At 42.0% G+C, this 16859-nt stretch overlaps 1 protein-coding gene and 1 long non-coding RNA gene across 2 annotated transcripts in view; one reads left to right on the top strand and one right to left on the bottom strand.

Moving 5' to 3' along the window:
* LOC106580640 (protein furry homolog) overlaps positions 1–16859 on the top strand; it is a 281327-nt gene that overhangs the window by 104634 nt on the left and 159834 nt on the right. The gene's annotated exons all lie outside the window — the stretch shown is intronic.
* LOC106580641 (uncharacterized) overlaps positions 3928–16859 on the bottom strand; it is a 37358-nt gene continuing 24426 nt past the window's right edge. Inside the window, exon 3 of the long non-coding RNA XR_001322927.2 lies at positions 3928–4947. This is a non-coding gene — a long non-coding RNA (uncharacterized lncRNA). The remainder of the gene's footprint in view (positions 4948–16859) is intronic.

Below are 16859 nucleotides of genomic sequence, written 5' to 3'. Positions count from 1 at the left end.
TGAAATTATTTATACTTTTAATTTTGATACTTAAGTATATTTTAAACCAAATACCTTTGGACATTTACTCAAGTAGAATTTGACTGGGTGACTTTTACTTAAGTCATTTTCTATTAAGGTATTTTATACTTTTACTCAAGTATGACAATTGGTTACTTTTTCCACCACTCTATTTTTTTTTTTACAGATAATAAAAGTTGCACACCCTCAATAGCCCTGACTGCCTGTTATGAAGCTGACTCAGTAGCACTCATCACAAATGCACATCATTTAATTTTCCCTTCTCAATTGTTTAGCACGTTTATGGTTCCCCATATCTGACGGACCTGCTCAATTCGGTCTTATGTAACAACATTGTAAATAGTGTTTTTTTACAATGGATAAAAGTAGAGACAGAGCTATATCATACACTACAGTTGAGGAACAATGGGAAAGTAATTCTGCTTTGAAAATGGGTGAACTTGCTAGCTAGCTAATGTTAGCTGGCTAGCTAGTTCAAATAATGACCATATCATATAGCTGACAACATCTTCACTTTAGCTAATTTCTCTTCATTATTACAGGAAAATATACTCACAACAAGATCATTATTTATAAGTTAATGGTGAACCAATTACAGAAAGCTTACGGTTCCGAGTGTGACGAAATAAAATCAGGGCTTTCTACCTCAGAATTTTTTAACTTAGACACTGTCTCGTTGGCCTAATGTGATATCCTAATTTGAGTTGTTGTCCTAATGTTACATCCTAATTTGTCTCCGGTAAACTCTTACACTTTGATTTTATTTGATATAGTATTTGTCACATGCACAGGATACAGAAGGTGTAGTGAAATGGTTACTTGCATAGTGGAGTCTTTTGTTTAGACATGTAGTCAGCTAGCTAGCTAAACAATGAACCATAATCACAACTTACAACGTTACTACCCTGCATGAATCTACAGGTAGCTAACCAACCAGGTTCAATGTTAGCTAGCTAACATTAGGTTATAACTAGGAATGCAAATGGTTCTAAGATACGAATAATATTACTACACAGATTATACATGTAACGTTAGCTAGCGAGCCAGCCAGCTAACAATAGCTGGCTAGCTAAAAGTATCTTTTAACTTGAAATGAAAACGACTTTGACAAAATTTGAAACATACAATATCTGAAAATGTAGCTAACAAGACTTTTACCTGCATACATGGAACGACGCTTCTCCCTCTCTGTCTCAGATGCCATGGTTGCCCTTAGTTTGAAGATGTAATCAGGAGACAGGTGTTCTCTTTTCGACTCCCTCTGCATTTGTGCAATCAAACCCTTAGCTATCATACTGTAATTCCACCGGATATTCCACTGATTTCAAAACTTGGTCCTCCAGAAAGTGGAGAGCAACACTTTTGCAGTTCTACTACGTGATATCTTAAAAAAAATGACCTACACATACTAACCAGCGCATGTTATGGACAGAAGCGAGCTACATGGCAGACCAATCCAAACTCATCTCTCGGCATGTCCAGCCCATCCATTATCTTAGCCAATCATGGCTAGCTGGAAGGTTCCTGACTTTTTCCGTTGCTAAACCAAATACGCTCAAAATATAACAATTTATTTATATTTACAGATGGCATACAAGTTTGTTATTAAGGCACATGAAAGTTAACATATTCCAGAAGACATTTCTGCCCAAAAAAAGCATTTTGATTTTTAGAAATTGTTTACGTTCACATGCCCCTGTGAAGTAGTAACGTACGACGTACGCCTAGTTTCCTGAAACAAGTCACATATATCTAGTAATTCATTTATCCTAAATGTACAGTACCAGTCAAGTTTGGACACACCTACTCAATCCAGGGTTTTTCTTTATTTTTACTATTTTCTACATTGTAGAACTATGAAATGACGTGTTAAACAAATCAAAATATATTTGAGATTCTTCAAAGTAGACACCTTTTGCCTTGATGACAGCTTTGCACACTCTTGGCATTCTTTCAACCAGCTTTGTGAAGTAGTCACCTGGAAAGCATTTCAATGAACAGGTGTGCCTTGTTAAAAGTTATTTTGTGTAATTTCTTTCCTTCTTAATGCGTTTGAGCCAATCAGTTGTGTTGTGACAAGCTAGGGGTGGTATACAGAAGACAGCTCTATTTAGTGAAAGACCAAGTCCATATTATGGCAAGAATAGCTCAAATAAGCAAAGAGAAACAACAGTTCATCATTACTTTAAGACATGAAGGTCTGTCAATCTGGAAAATTTCAAGAACTTTGAAATATTATTCAAGTGCAGTCGCAAAAAACATCAAGAGCTATGATGAAACAGGCTCTCATGAGGACCGCCACAGAAAAGGAAGACCCAGAGTTACCTCTGCGGCAGAGGATAAGTTCATTAGAGTTACCAGCCTCAGAAATTGCAGCCCAAGTAAATGCTTCAAAGAGTTCATGAAACAGACACATCACAACATCAACTGTTCAGACGAGACTGCCTGAATCAGGCCTTCATGGTCAAATTGCTGCAAAGAAACCACTACTAAAGGACACCAATAATAAGAAGAGACTTGCTTGGTCCAAGAAACACAAGCAATGGACATTAGACCGGTGGAAGTCTGTCCTGATGAGTCTGATGAGTCCAAATTTGAGACTTTTGGTTCCAACCGCTGCGTCTTTGTGAGATGCAGAGTAGGTGAACGGATGATCTCCGCATGTGTGGTTCCCACTGTGAAGCATGGAGGAGGAGGAGGTGTGATGGTGCTTTGCTGGTGACGCTGTCTGTGATTTATTTGGAATTCAAGGCACACCACAGCATTCTGTAGCGACATACCAAACCATCTCGTTTGCGCTTAGTGGGACTATAATTTATTTTTAAACAGGACAATGACCCAACACACCTCTAGGCTGTGTAAGGGCTATTTGACAATGAAGGAGAGTAATGGAGTGCTGCATCAGATGACCTGGCCTCCACAATCACCCGACCTCAACCCAATTGAGATGGTTTGTGATGAGTCGGATCACAGAGTGAAGGAAAAGCAGCCAACAAGTGCTCAGCATATGTGGGAACTTCAAGACTGTTGGAAAAGCATTCCAGGTGAAGCTGGTTGAGAGAATGGCAAGACTGTGCAAAGCTGTCATCAAGGCAAAGGGTGTCTACTTTGAAGAATTTAAAATCTATTTTGATTTGTTGAACACATTTTTGATTACTACATCAATTCATATGTTATTTAATAGTTTTGATGTCTTCACTATTATTCTACAATGTAGAAAATAGTAAAAAATAAAGAAAAACCCTTGAATGAGTAGAACTGTTTGGCCATAATGACCATCGTTATGTTTGGAGGAAAAAGGGGGAGGCTTGCAAGCCGAAGAACACCATCCCAACTGTGAAGCACGGGGGTGGCAGCATCATGTTGTGGGGGTGCTTTGCTGCAGGAGGGCTGGTGCACTTTACAAAATAGATGGCATCATGAAGAAAGGAAAATTATGTGGATATATTGAAGCAACATCTCAAGACATCAGTCAGGAAGTTAAAGCTTGGTCGCAAACGGGTCTTCCAAATGGACAATGACCCCAAGCATACTACCAAAGTTGTGGCAAAATGGCTTAAGGACAATGAAGTCAAGGTATTGGAGTGGCCATCACAAAGCCCTGATCTCATTCCTATAGAAAATCTGTGGGCAGAACTGAAAAAGCGTGTGCGAGCAAGGAGGCCTACAAACCTGACTCAGTTACACCAGCTCTGTCAGGAGGAATGGGCCAAAATTCACCCAACTTATTGTGGGAATCTTGTGGATGGCTACCCAAAACGTTTGACCCAAGTTAAACAATTTAAAGGCAATGCTACCAAATACTAATTGAGTGTATGTAAACTTCTGACCCACTGGGAATGTGATGAAAGAAATACAAGCTGAAATAAATCATTCTCTCTATTATTATTCTGACATTTCACATTCTTAAAATAAAGTGGTGATCATAACTGACCTAAGACGGAATTTTTACTAGGATTAAATGTCAGGAATTGTGAAAAATTGAGATTAAATGTATTTAGCTAAGGTGTATGTAAATCCTCGACTTCAACTGTATATACTGTTGTTATCTTGGGTAATTATTTGTAGAGGAAATGTTTGGTCAAGTTGCATTGTGACCCATTTCAGTTTCATATTTAAATGCTCCACGTGGATGCAATGTTCAGGTGCACACGAACATTTGCTACACTGACGATAAATAATTTTGTTCATTTCCATATTGTAATGTGTCCTGTGTTTGAAGTTTGCATGTCTCAGAACTCCATGTCTTCTCTGTCATGTCTGTGTGAAATGGGAGCGCTTGCGGTTCCATAAGTAATACATTTTGCTACTTGTTGGCCTGTAGAAGCCAGTAATGTTCAAGACGTTTATTTAGACGGAATATGTGAATGTAGGTATAATGAAGATGTCTGTTTCATGATTTAATATGCCATATTTGGGTAAAGAGCTCCATGGTTAATGGTATGGTCCATATGGAGGAGCCAAAGGTATAAAGTTTCCTGTTCAACCTGTGAACTGGAGTTATATTCTAGCTCTGGTATGTGAGCTGTGTGGGGAGGCTGTCCATAGCCTGGAATACCCCAACCTGCTATAGTTGGTTTGGAAATGTAGGCCTGATTTGAAGCTTAGGTTTTCGATTTAGATTCAAACCTATAATTTGAGAGTCTGTTCATTTTGTAAATACCTTTGTAGATTATGTAAATATTCATTGGATTTCATTGTTCACCAGGAACCACCTTTCACAGTTAATAAACTGGACACTATTTTGCACCTCATCCTGCTGCCTACTGCTACTTACTGCCCTTAAGGCTGCTCCAACATCCAATCTCTACACTGCCCTGTTTGTTATGGAATTAGATGCGATGGGTGCAGATTGGGTCGTCAGCGGCGGTCCCTCGCAGTCCAGACCCAACGTGGTGGTAGTGTTCGTCTGTGATCCACTCCAAACTGTCAATACAAAATCATCAGTCAAAATTGTGTAGATATTGCAAGAAAATATTGTCATTTCACATAACCATACCACAAGCTACAGTACATGGCCAAAAGTATGTACCCTTCAAAATAATGGACTCGGCTATTTCAGCCACACCCGTTGCTGATACAGCCATGCAATCTCCATAGGAACACATTGGCAGTAGAATGGTCCATACTGAAGAGCTCAGTGACATTCAACGTGGCACCGTCAAATGTCTGCCCTGCTAGAGCTGCCCTGGTCAACTGTAAGTGCTGCTATTGTGAAGTGGAAACATCTAGGAGCAACAACGGCTCATCCGCGAAGTGATAGGCCACACAAGCTCACAGAACAGGACTGCAGAGTGCTGAAATGCATAGTGCCTAAAAAAATTCTGTCCTCGGTTTCAACATTCACTACAGAGTTCCAAACTGCCTCTTAAAGCAACGTCAGCACAATAACTGTTCGTCATTGGACTCTGGAGCAGTGGAAACGCGTTCTTTGTAGTGATGAATCACGCTTCACAATCTGGCGAAAGACGAATCTGGGTTTGACGGATGCCAGAAGAATGCTACCAACTCAAATGCATAGTGCCAACTGTAAAGTTTGGTGGAGGAATAATGGTATGGGGCTGTTTTTCAAGGTTTGGGCTAGGCCCCTTAGTTCCAGTGAAGGGAAATCTTAACGCTACAGCATACAATGGCATTCTAGACCAGGAGTTGTTAAACTTTTTCAGCCTGAGTCAGGTTTGTAGGCTTCCTTGCTCGCACACGCTTTTTCAGTTCTGCCCACACATTTTTCATGGGACTGAGGTCAGGGCTTTGTGATGGCCACTCCAATACCTTGACTTCATTGTCCTTGAGCCATTTTGCCACAACTAGGCTTGGAAGTAGGCTTGGGGCAATTGTCCATTTGGAAGACCCATTTGTGACCAAGCTTTGACTTCCTGACTGATGTCTTGAGATGTTGCTTCAATATATCCACATAATTTTCCTTTCTTCATGATGCCATCTATTTTGTGAAGTGCATCAGTCCCTCCTGTGTCACATCCTGACCAGCAGAGGGAGCAATTGTATTAGTTTTGCCTCTGATTGGGAGTCCTATAAACAGGTGTGTGTTTTCCTTTGGGGTTGTGGGTAGTTGTTTTTGCACTGCGTTTTGTGTGCCTGCAAAACTGTTCCTGTCGTGTTTATTGTTTTTTTCCCCTGTGGATGCTTTACTCGTGTTTATTAAAAATATGAGTATCCACATTCCCGCTGCGCCTTGGTCCATTCCTGACGACAGACCTTAATCCTGCAGCAAAGCACCTCCACAACATGATGCTGACACCCCCGTGCTTCACGGTTGGGATGGTGTTCTTTGGCTTGCAAGCCTCCCCGTTTTTCCTCCGAACATAACGATGGTCATTATGGCCAAACAGTTCTATTTTTGTCTCATCAGACCAGAGGACATTTCCCCAAAGAGCACGATCTTTGTCCCCATGTGCAGTTGCAAACCGTAGTCTGGCTTTTTTATGGCGATTTTGGAGCAGTGGCTTCTTCCTTGCTGAGCGGCCTTTCAGGTTATGTCGATATAGGACTCGTTTTACTGTGGCTATAGATACTTTTGTACCTGTTTCCTCCTGCATCTTCACAAGGGCCTTTGCTGTTGTTCTGGGATTGATTTGCACTTTTCTCACCAAAGTACATTCATCTCTAGGTGACAGAACGTGTCTCCTTCCTGAGCGGTATGACGGCTGCGTGGTCCCATGGTGTTTATACTTGCATACTATTGTTTGTACAGATGAACTTGGTACCTTCAGGCGTTTGGAAATTGCTCCCAAGGATGAACCAGAATGCACTTTTCTTTTCTGAGGTCTTGGCTGATTTCTTTTGATTTTCCCAACGCAAAGAGACACTGAGTTTGAATGTAGGCCTTAAAATACATCCACAAGTACACCTCTAATTTACTCAAATTGTTAATTAGCCTATCAGAAGCTTCTAAAGCCATGACATAATTTTCTGGAATTTTCCAAGCTGTTTAAAGGCCCAGTAAACTGAGTGTATATAAACTTCTGACCCACTGGAATTGTGATACAGTGAATTATAAGTGAAATAATCTGTCTGTAAACAATTGTTGGAAAAATTACTTGTGTCATGCACAAAGTAGATGTCCTAACCGACTTGCCAAAACTATAGTTTGTTATCAAGAACTTTGTGGAGTGGTTGAAAAATGACTTTTAATGACACCAACCTAAATGTATGTAAAGTTCCGACTTCAACTGTATAACTTGACACTGGGAGGATAAACACTTGACACTGGTCCCGTGTGGCTCAGTTGGTAGAGCATGGTGTTTGCAACGCCAGGGTTGTGGGTTCGATTCCCATGGGGGACCAGTACGGGGAAAAAATGTATGAAATGTATGCATTCACTACTGTAAGTTGCTCTGGATAAGAGTGTAATGACTAAAATGTAAATGTAAAATAAACAACCTTCCAATTAATTGCATTTCTTCGCCGCTATTATATGATTGGTTACACAGTTTCTTCCGATAACAGTCTCCTGCAGAAGGGAGAATCGGTAGACATACTGAGATAAAATAACAATCTCTGCCAGAATTCAGCCAGCCTTCACAAGACCATAGGATATGCAAATATGTCCCATTTTGTGTTTTACATCTCCAGCAGAGGAATGACATGTCTGAGTGCATGTAATTCAGTTTCACTGGCATATAGTACGTTCAATGCATGGTCTTAAACTGCAGTAATTTACAGTGCATTCTGAAAGTATTTAGACACAATAACCCATAATGATACAGCAAAAACTGTTTTTTAGAAATTTGAAATATCACATTTACCTAAGTATTCAGACCCTTTACTCAGTACTTTGAAGCACCTTTGGGAGCGCATACAGCCTCGAGTCTTCTTGGGTATGACGCTACAAGCATGGCACACCTGTATTTGGGGACTTTCTCCCATTCTTCTCTGCAGATCCTCTCAAGCTCTGTCAGGTTTGCATGGGGACCGTTGCTGCACAGTTATTTTCAGGTTTCCCCATTGATGTTCAATCGGGTTCAAGTCCGTGGTCTGGCTAGGCAACTCAAGGACATTCAGAGACTTGTACCGAAGATACTCCTGCTTTGTCTTGGCTGTGTGCTTAGGGTTGTTGTCCAGTTGGAAGGTGAACCTTCACTCGAGTCTGAGGTCCTGAGCGCTCTGAAGCAGGTTTTCATCAAGGATCTCTCTGTACTTTGCGCCGTTCATCTTTCCCTCGATCCTGACTAGTCTCCCAGTCCCTGCCACTGAAAAACATCCCCACAGCATGATGCTGCCACCACCATGCTTTACCGTAGGGATGGTGCCAGGTTTCCTCCAGACGTGACGCTTGGCATTCGGGTTAAAGAGTTTCATCTTGGTTTCATCAGACCAGAACATTTTGTTTCTCATGTTCTGAGGGTCTTTAGGTGCCTTTTTGCAAACTCCAAGCAGGCTGTCGTGCCTTTTACTGACGAGCGGCTTCCGTCTGACCACTCTACCATAAAGACCTGATTGATGGAGTGCTGCAGAGATGGTTGTCCTTCTGGAAGGTTCTCCCATCTCCACAGAGGAACTCTGTAGCTATATCAGAGTGACCATCGGGTTCTTGGTCACCTCCCTGACCAAGGCCCTTCTCCCTCGATTGCTCAGTTTGGCCAGGACGCCAGCTCTGGGAAGAATCTTGGTGGTTCCAAACTTCTTCCATTTAACCTGTTAGGGCTAGGGGGCAGTATTGACACGGCCGGATAAAAAACGTACCCGATTTAATCTGGTTACTACTCCTGCCCAGTAACTAGAATATGCATATAATTATTGGCTTTGGATAGAAAACACCCTAAAGTTTCTAAAACTGTTTGAATGGTGTCTGTGAGTATAACAGAACTCATATGGCAGGCAAAAACCTGAGACGATTCTGTACAGGAAGTGGTCTGTCTGACAAGTTGTAGTTCATCTTGGCTCTTTTTATTGAAGACTGAGGATCTTTGCTGTAACGTGACACTTCCTACGGCTCCCATAGGCTCTCAGAGCCCGGGAAAAAGCTGAATGATATCGAGGCAGCCTCTGGCTGAAACACATTATCGCGTTTGGCAAGTGGCCGATCAGAGTACTCTGAGACTCAGGCGCGTGCACGAGTCGACCCCGTGCTTTATTTTCTTTCCTCTTTTTACCTAAACGCAGATTCCCGGTCGGAATATTATCGCTTTTTTATGAGAAAAATGGCATAAAAATTGATTATAAACAGCGGTTGACATGCTTCGAAGTACGGTAATGGAATATTTAGAATTTTTTTGTCACGAAATGCGCCATGCTCGTCACCCTTATTTACCCTTTCGGATAGTGTCTTGAACGCACGAACAAAACGCCGCTATTTGGATATAACAATGGATTATTTGGGACCAAACCAACATTTGTTATTGAAGTAGAAGTCCTGGGAGTGCATTCTGACGAAGACAGCAAAGGTAATAACATTTTTCTTATAGTAAATCTGACTTTGGTGAGTGCTAAACTTGCTGGGTGTCTAAATAGCTAGCCCTGTGATGCCGGGCTATCTACTGAGAATATTGCAAAATGTGCTTTCACCGAAAAGCTATTTTAAAATCGGACATATCGAGTGCATAGAGGAGTTCTGTATCTATAATTCTTAAAATAATTGTTATGTTTTTTGTGAACATTTATCGTGAGTAATTTAGTAAATTCACCGGCAGTGTTCGGTGGGAATGCTAGTCACATGCTAATGTAAAAAGCTGTTTTTTGATATAAATATGAACTTGATTGAACAAAACATGCATGTATTGTATAACATAATGTCCTAGGGTTGTCATCTGATGAAGATCATCAAAGGTTAGTGCTGCATTTAGCTGTGGTTTGGGTTTATGTGACATTATATGCTAGCTTGAAAAATGGGTGTCTGATTATTTCTGGCTGGGTACTCTGCTGACATAATCTAATGTTTTGCTTTCGTTGTAAAGCCTTTTTGAAATCGGACAGTGTGGTTAGATTAACGAGAGTCTTGTCTTGTCAGTCTGCTTAAACTAATAACACACAAACAATTATACATTTTCATGTCTTTATTGAACACAACGTATAAACATTCACAGTGTAAGGTGAACCCTTGGATTTAATAACTGGTTGACCCTCCTTTGGCAGCAATAAACTTCTGTAGTTGCGGACCAGACCTGGACAACGGTCAGGAGGAATTTTGGACCATTTATCAAAACTGTTTCAGTTCAGCAATATTCTTAGGATGTCTGGTGTGAACCGCTCTCAAGGACATGCCACAGCATTTGAAATCAGGTTGAGGTCAGGAATCTGACTGGGCCACTCCACAAGGTGTATTTTCTTTCTCCATTTATAGACATGTTGTCTTACCGTAGATATACTTTTGTAACTCTATCCAGCTTTATACAAGTCGACAATTCTTAATCTTAGTTCTTCTGAGATCTCTTTTGATCGAGGCATGGTTCACATCAGGTAATGCTTCTTGTGAATAGCAAACTCAATTAATTTTGTGAGTGGTTTTTATAGGGCAAGGCAGCTCTAACCAACATCTCCAATCTCGTTTCATTGATTGAACTCCAGGTTAGCTGACTCCTGACTCCAATTAGCTTTTGGAGAAGTCATTAGTCTAGGGGTTCACATACTTTTTCCAACCTACACTGTGAATGTTTAAATTATGTATTCAATATAGACAAGAAAAATACAATAACATGTGTGTTATTAGTTTAAGCACACTATGTTTGTCTATTATTGTGACTTAGATGAAGATCATATCAAATTTGATGACCAATTTATGCAGATATCCAGGTAATTCCAAAGGGTTCACATACTTTTTCTTGCCACTGTACATATGAAATGTGTAAAGCAGTGTGTAAACATTATTAAAGTGATTAGTGTTCCATTATTAAAGTGACCAGTGATTCCATGTCTATGTATATAGGGCAGCAGCCTCTAAGTTGCAGAGTAACCAGGTGGTAGTGGCTAGTGATAGCTTTTTAACAGTCTGATGGCCTTGAGATAGAAGCTGATTTTCAGTCTCTCGGATCCAGCTTTGATGCACCTGTATATTTTTGGCCTTCCTGTGACATCGGGTGCTATAGGTGTCCTGCAGGCCAGGCAGTGTGCCCCCGGTGATGCGTTGGGCAGACCGCACCACCCTCTGGAGAGCCCTGCGTTTGTGGGCGGTGCAGTTGCCGTACCAGGCGGTGAAACAGCCTGACAGGATGCTCTCAATTGTGCATCTGTAAAAGTTTGTGAGGGTCTTAGGGGACAAGCCACATTTCTGGAGCCTCCTGACGTTGAGTCTGTGTGGGTGGACCATTTCAGATCGTTGATGTGTATGCCGAGGAACTTGAAGCTTTCCACCTTCTCCACTGCGGTCCCATCAATGTGGATAGGGATGTGCTCCTTCTAGTTTTTCCTGAAGTCCACAATCAGCTCCTTAGTTTTGTTGACGTTGAGGGAGAGATTATTTTCCTGGCACCACTCCGCCAGGGCCCTCACCTCCTCCCTGTAGGCTGTCTCGTCATTGTTGGTAATCAGGCCTACTATGGTTGTGTTGTCTGCAAACTTGATGATTGAGTTCGAGGAGTTTGTGGCCACGCAGTCATGGGTGAACAGGAAGTACAGAAGGGGGGCCGACTATGCACCCTTGTGGGGCCCCTGTGTTGAGGATCAGTGAATTGGAGGTGTTGTTTCCTACCTTCACCACCTGGGAGTGGCCCGTCAATCAGTCCAGGACCCAGTTGCATTGGGCGGGGTTCAGACCCAGGGTCCCAAGCTTGATGATGAGCTTGGAGGGTACTATGGTGTTGAAGGCTGACCTGTAGTCATTTGTGGATCTATTGGGGCGGTAAGCAAATTGAAGTGGGTCTAGGATGTTGGGTAAGTTAAAGGTGATATGGTCCTTAACTTGCCTCTCAAATCACTTCATGATGACAGAAGTGAGTTATACGGGGCAATAGTCATTTAGTTCAGTTACCTTTGCTTTCTTGGGTACATAACATCTTGAAGCAAGTGGGGACAGCAGACTGGGAAAGGGAGAGATTGAATATGTCCGTAAACACTTCAGCCAGCTGGTCTGAGCATGCTCTGAGGATGCGGCTAGGGATGCCGTCTGGGCCGGCAGCCTTGCGAGGGTTAACACTCTTAAATGTCTTACTCACGTCGGCCACGGAGAACGAGAGTCCACAGTTCTTGGGAGCGGGCCGCATCGATGGCTCTGTGTTATCCTCAAAGTGGGTGAAGAAGGTGTTTAGCTTGTCTGGTGTCCGTGATATAGCTGGTTTTCCATTTGTAATCCGTGATTGTCTGGAGACCCTGCCAAATACGTCTTGTGTCTGAGCCGTTGAATTGCGACTCCACTTTGTCTCTATACTGATGTTTTGCCTGTTTGATTGCCTTACGGACGGTATAACTACACTTTTTTCTATTCTACCATATTCCCAGTCACCTTGCCATGGTTAAATGCGGGGGGTTCGCGCTTTCAGTTCAGCGCAAATGCTGCCATCTATCCACGGTTTTTGGTTTGGGTAGGTTTTAATAGTCACACTTTGAACAACATCTTCTCTACACTTCCTGATGAACTCAGTCCCGTGTCCGTGTATACATCAATGTTATTATCTGAGGATACCCGGAACATATCCCAGTCCGCGTGATCAAAACAATCTTGAAGCATGGATTCCGATTGGTCAGACCAGCATTGAATAGACCATAGCATGGGTACTTCCTGTTGGAGTTTCTGCCTATAGGAAGGGAGGAGCAAAACAGAGTTGTGATCTGATTTGCCAAAGGGAGGCCGGGGGAGGGCCTTGTAGGCATCCCGGAAGACAGAATAGCAGTTTTCCCAACGCAAGTACTACAGTCAATGTGTTTGTAGAAGTTCAGTAGCATTTCCCTCAAATTTGCTTTGTTAAAATCCCCTGCTACAATAAATGCGGCCTCAGGATATGTGGTTTCCAGTTTGCATAAAGTCCAGTGTAGGGCCTTGAGGGCCGACGTGGTATTGGCTTGAGGGGGAATATACACGGCTGTGACTCTAACCGAAGAGAATTATCTCGGGAGGTAATACGGTCGGCATTTAATTGTTAGGTATTCCAAGTCTGGTGAACAAAATGACTTAAGTTTTTGTACGTTATCACAATCACACCATGAGTAGTTAACCCTTTCATGCGTGAATATCTCTAACGGTCGCCCCAGTGCGAGTTTTTTTTATGCACGTGATGTTAGAACGTTCTCTCCATTCCAGAATGTGATCGTTACGTAACAGTACATTTAATCCGTGCTACCCTCAAACCAAAGCACGCAGCTTGTTTTTATTTATAGGCTGTTTTCAACTTGTCCATTTTTAATTATTTTCTAACAAGTTTTTATTTTCTAATAACAGTTTGAATTGAGGTGTGTTCCGCCTCATTCATTCACATAAAAATGTTTAGTTTTGTGGACCGAATTGTTTTGACATTTCTGACCCGGACAAAATTCCCCAACCACTTCCCAATTGTTTGTGCAGTTCAAGTATGGAGACATTTGCTCATCTCTCGTCCTGCATACACGTGTTCACATTTTCCGTCTGTTGCCTGCATCGCAATCAAAGTTGTTTTCGTTACCAATAATAACTTTGGAAATGTGTGCAGTAAGTCTAGTAAGTGCCTTATTACATTATAATAGTTTCTGCATGTCATTTCTACTGTAGCATAATGTTTTTGTGTATATTCCTTATAACCGCGGACACGCAATGTAACGTTACCCATTTCATAACCTTTATGGTGTTATACTCAATGCTTAGGTAGCTAGCTACATTCTTCTATGAGCTCTGGAAAACAATGCTAATTGCATCAGAGAAGTATTAGCATGTGTTTTGAGGCTACCCTGGCCTTATGACTCCCAAGTGGCACAGAGTCTCAGTGCTAGAGGCGTCACTACAGACACCCATGTTCAAATCCAGACTGTGTTTCTATCAAAGTAAGTGCCTTATTACGTTATAATAGTTTCTGTGTGTCGTGTTATACCGTTTCTACTGTAGTTCACTGTGTGTATGGAGCATAATATGTTTGTGTATATTCCTTATAATCGCGGGCACGCGAGGTAACGTTACTCATTTCATAACCTTTATGGTGTTATATTCAATCGTGCTTATGTAGCTAGCTACGTTCTTCTATTAGTTCTGTAGAACAATTCTAGTTGCGTCAGAAGTATCAGCTTGTTGTATTTTGAAGCTACCCTGGAAATATTTTTAAATAACTTATACCACTTGGTCGTTTTCTGAGTGCATTCCACAAAGCTGTTTATCATGTCCTCCTTAACCACTGCCCCCATTTTGAGGTTATAGTCAAGCACTCAGTCTGGTTTGATGTTTCTCTCTGTCTGGTTTGATGTTTCTCTCTCACGTCAGGTGGTCCACCTTCCCTGTGGCCGACATGGTTGCTGTATGGACAGTGCAGAGGACATGGACGTCTCGTTTGTCATGGCACTTTGCTGCCAGCTGTTGACATTTCTTATTTTGTATAACGGGTCATTTAGGATGGCAGTAGCATTGTTGATGAAATGCAGTATTAGCAGCAGAACTAGGAAGCAGTCTTGGGAAAAGAGGGGGGCAAAGAAGGGAGTTGCAAACATAGGATCTCTGCTCCAGTATTCTCTTAGGGAGTTCTTCTTTACTATCCCCATGAGGACTGTCACCAGGAAGGTACATTTCACTAATTGTGGTTGTCCCCCCCACTCCTGGCTCTCTCTTCTCCTGTAGCTCCAAGGCATAGCGATTGGTCTCTGCTATGTCTCCCACCAGCTCCTCTGTCAGAAACAACTTGAAGCACTGCCTCAAATGGAAATGGCAAGGGCCGTTGCACTCCAGACTGGGACTCATCAACGCAAACAGCAGGGCCAGGAGGGGTGAATTGTCTGGCAGCCTTCCAGCTACCACAGAACTCCTGTACTTCATCCACTATCGGTCTGCCTCCATCCCCACCAGCATCTTCAAATGGAACTAGGACTTTGTCAGTGGACAAGGGGTCCTCAGATTCAGGGTTCTCGATGGCTGGGGGGCAGCTCCTCACGGTCACTGTCAGAATCTGATTCCTGACTTTCAGACTCATTGTCAGAATTTTTTTACATCTCCAGAATTTCCCACATTTGTGAGTTGTTTCCTTTTGAAAGACATTGCTAATGCTACAGGTTAGCTCATTATCTACATACATAAACAACAACACTGAATGGCTCAGAGTGGGAGTGAGAGGTTACGTGATTTACTGCCTGCACGCGCCATTTGTATCAATAAATCACTATCAGAAAATGTTTTGTGTGGTATTATTGATATATTTACTATTTTATTCACGTTTTTCAATTACCGGTGATAAATCATGCATTCCGATTTGTGCATAGATTGTAATGGGCTGTACTGATTATGATGAGCTAAGCTAATTCCAGCAATGTGCGTGGAGCCACGCTTGTTGACATACAATGCATTCTGGGTTTCACGTGATCATCTGTCGGACCAAAGATGCTATAACAAAATGAGGTGAGTAAGTGTTCACTCATTTTTTGAGAACTTCAGGAAGTGGTTGGGTGGGATGTGAACGATGGTAGACGACACACCCTTTCAACATGCATACTATAAACAGACCAAACTCATCTTGTCTTCTCTTATTATCTTTGGTTTCTGTGAGGGAAAAAAGCATGGCAGTGCATTGAAACTAATCGTCGGATTACTTCCGATTTCTAGAAAGTGTTTTACTCAATTATTTTGATCAATGCTGAGCTCACCCGTGATGCGATTAATTATACATTGTAATTGCTATTAGCTAATTCATATTGTAGTTTATGTCAGCCGAGAGTTAGAAAATATGACCGCTTGTGTTGCGTCAATCTTTCCTCAGTTAGCGCTAGGACAAATGTAGCCTACAATTCTCCGGTTAGGATGATTGTGTTATGCTATAGATACTTCTGTGAATATCTGAACATTGCATCCAAAAATACTGCTCACATTCTGGTCATAACTTTGTAAGGACAGTGTTTGTGTAAATAGTTCCTGAAAAAAGTGTGGCCAGCTCAAATGCTGATTGTTGTGTCATTCGAAACTGGCCGTTCTAAATAGGCGTTATAAATGAGCGTTCTAATCACACGGTTGTGATCGTATGCTTCAGGGACCACTGTAGAATGATCACACCCGTGTGATGGTACGTGTGAAAGGGTTAATCTAGAAACATACACCACTGCCCTTCTTCTTCAGTTTTTTATTCTTGTCTGCGCAATGTACTGAGAACTCAGCTGGCTGTATGAACGGGGACAGTATATCCAGAGAGAGCCATGATTCCGTGAAACGGTGTATGTTACAGTCCCTGATGTCTCTCTGGAAGGAGATCCTCGTCCTGAGCAAGCCTACTTTATTGTCCAGAGACTGAACATTAACGAGTAATGTACTCGGAAGCGGTGGATGATGTGCCCGCCTCCTGAGTCAAACTAGAAGTCCACTCCGAATACCTCTTCTCTGCCAGCGGCATTTTGGAGCAGCCTCTGGAATAACTTAAATTGCCCTGGGGGGTGCGGAGAAAGGATCCAATTCAGGAAAGTCGTATTCCTGGTCGTAATGTAGTTGAGGTACGCCGCTCTGATATCCAAAAGTTATTTCCGTCTGTATGTAATAACACAAAAAATATATATATTTAAATGCAGGGCTGTCGGCGCCATCTTTAGGCAAGAGATACTGTTGCATGTAGGTCTAGATTATTTATGGGTTGATCATATAGAAAAGTCAAAACGTTATTTGAACAACTCCAAAGCAATTGCATGTGTCGCAGGAACCACTGACTCGCTGCATTTTTCTATTATCAAAACACCTGCAGGTATCTCTTAAAATTGTTTAGGACAGCTCATGAGGTCTCCTAAATACCTGTGGGACTCTT

The sequence above is a fragment of the Salmo salar genome, chromosome ssa20 (genome assembly GCF_905237065.1).
Source record: "Salmo salar chromosome ssa20, Ssal_v3.1, whole genome shotgun sequence".
Classification (NCBI taxonomy): Eukaryota; Metazoa; Chordata; class Actinopteri; order Salmoniformes; family Salmonidae; genus Salmo; species Salmo salar.
The sequence above is the reverse complement of the archived record's forward strand: the minus strand, read 5'-3'. Positions and strand labels throughout refer to the sequence as shown.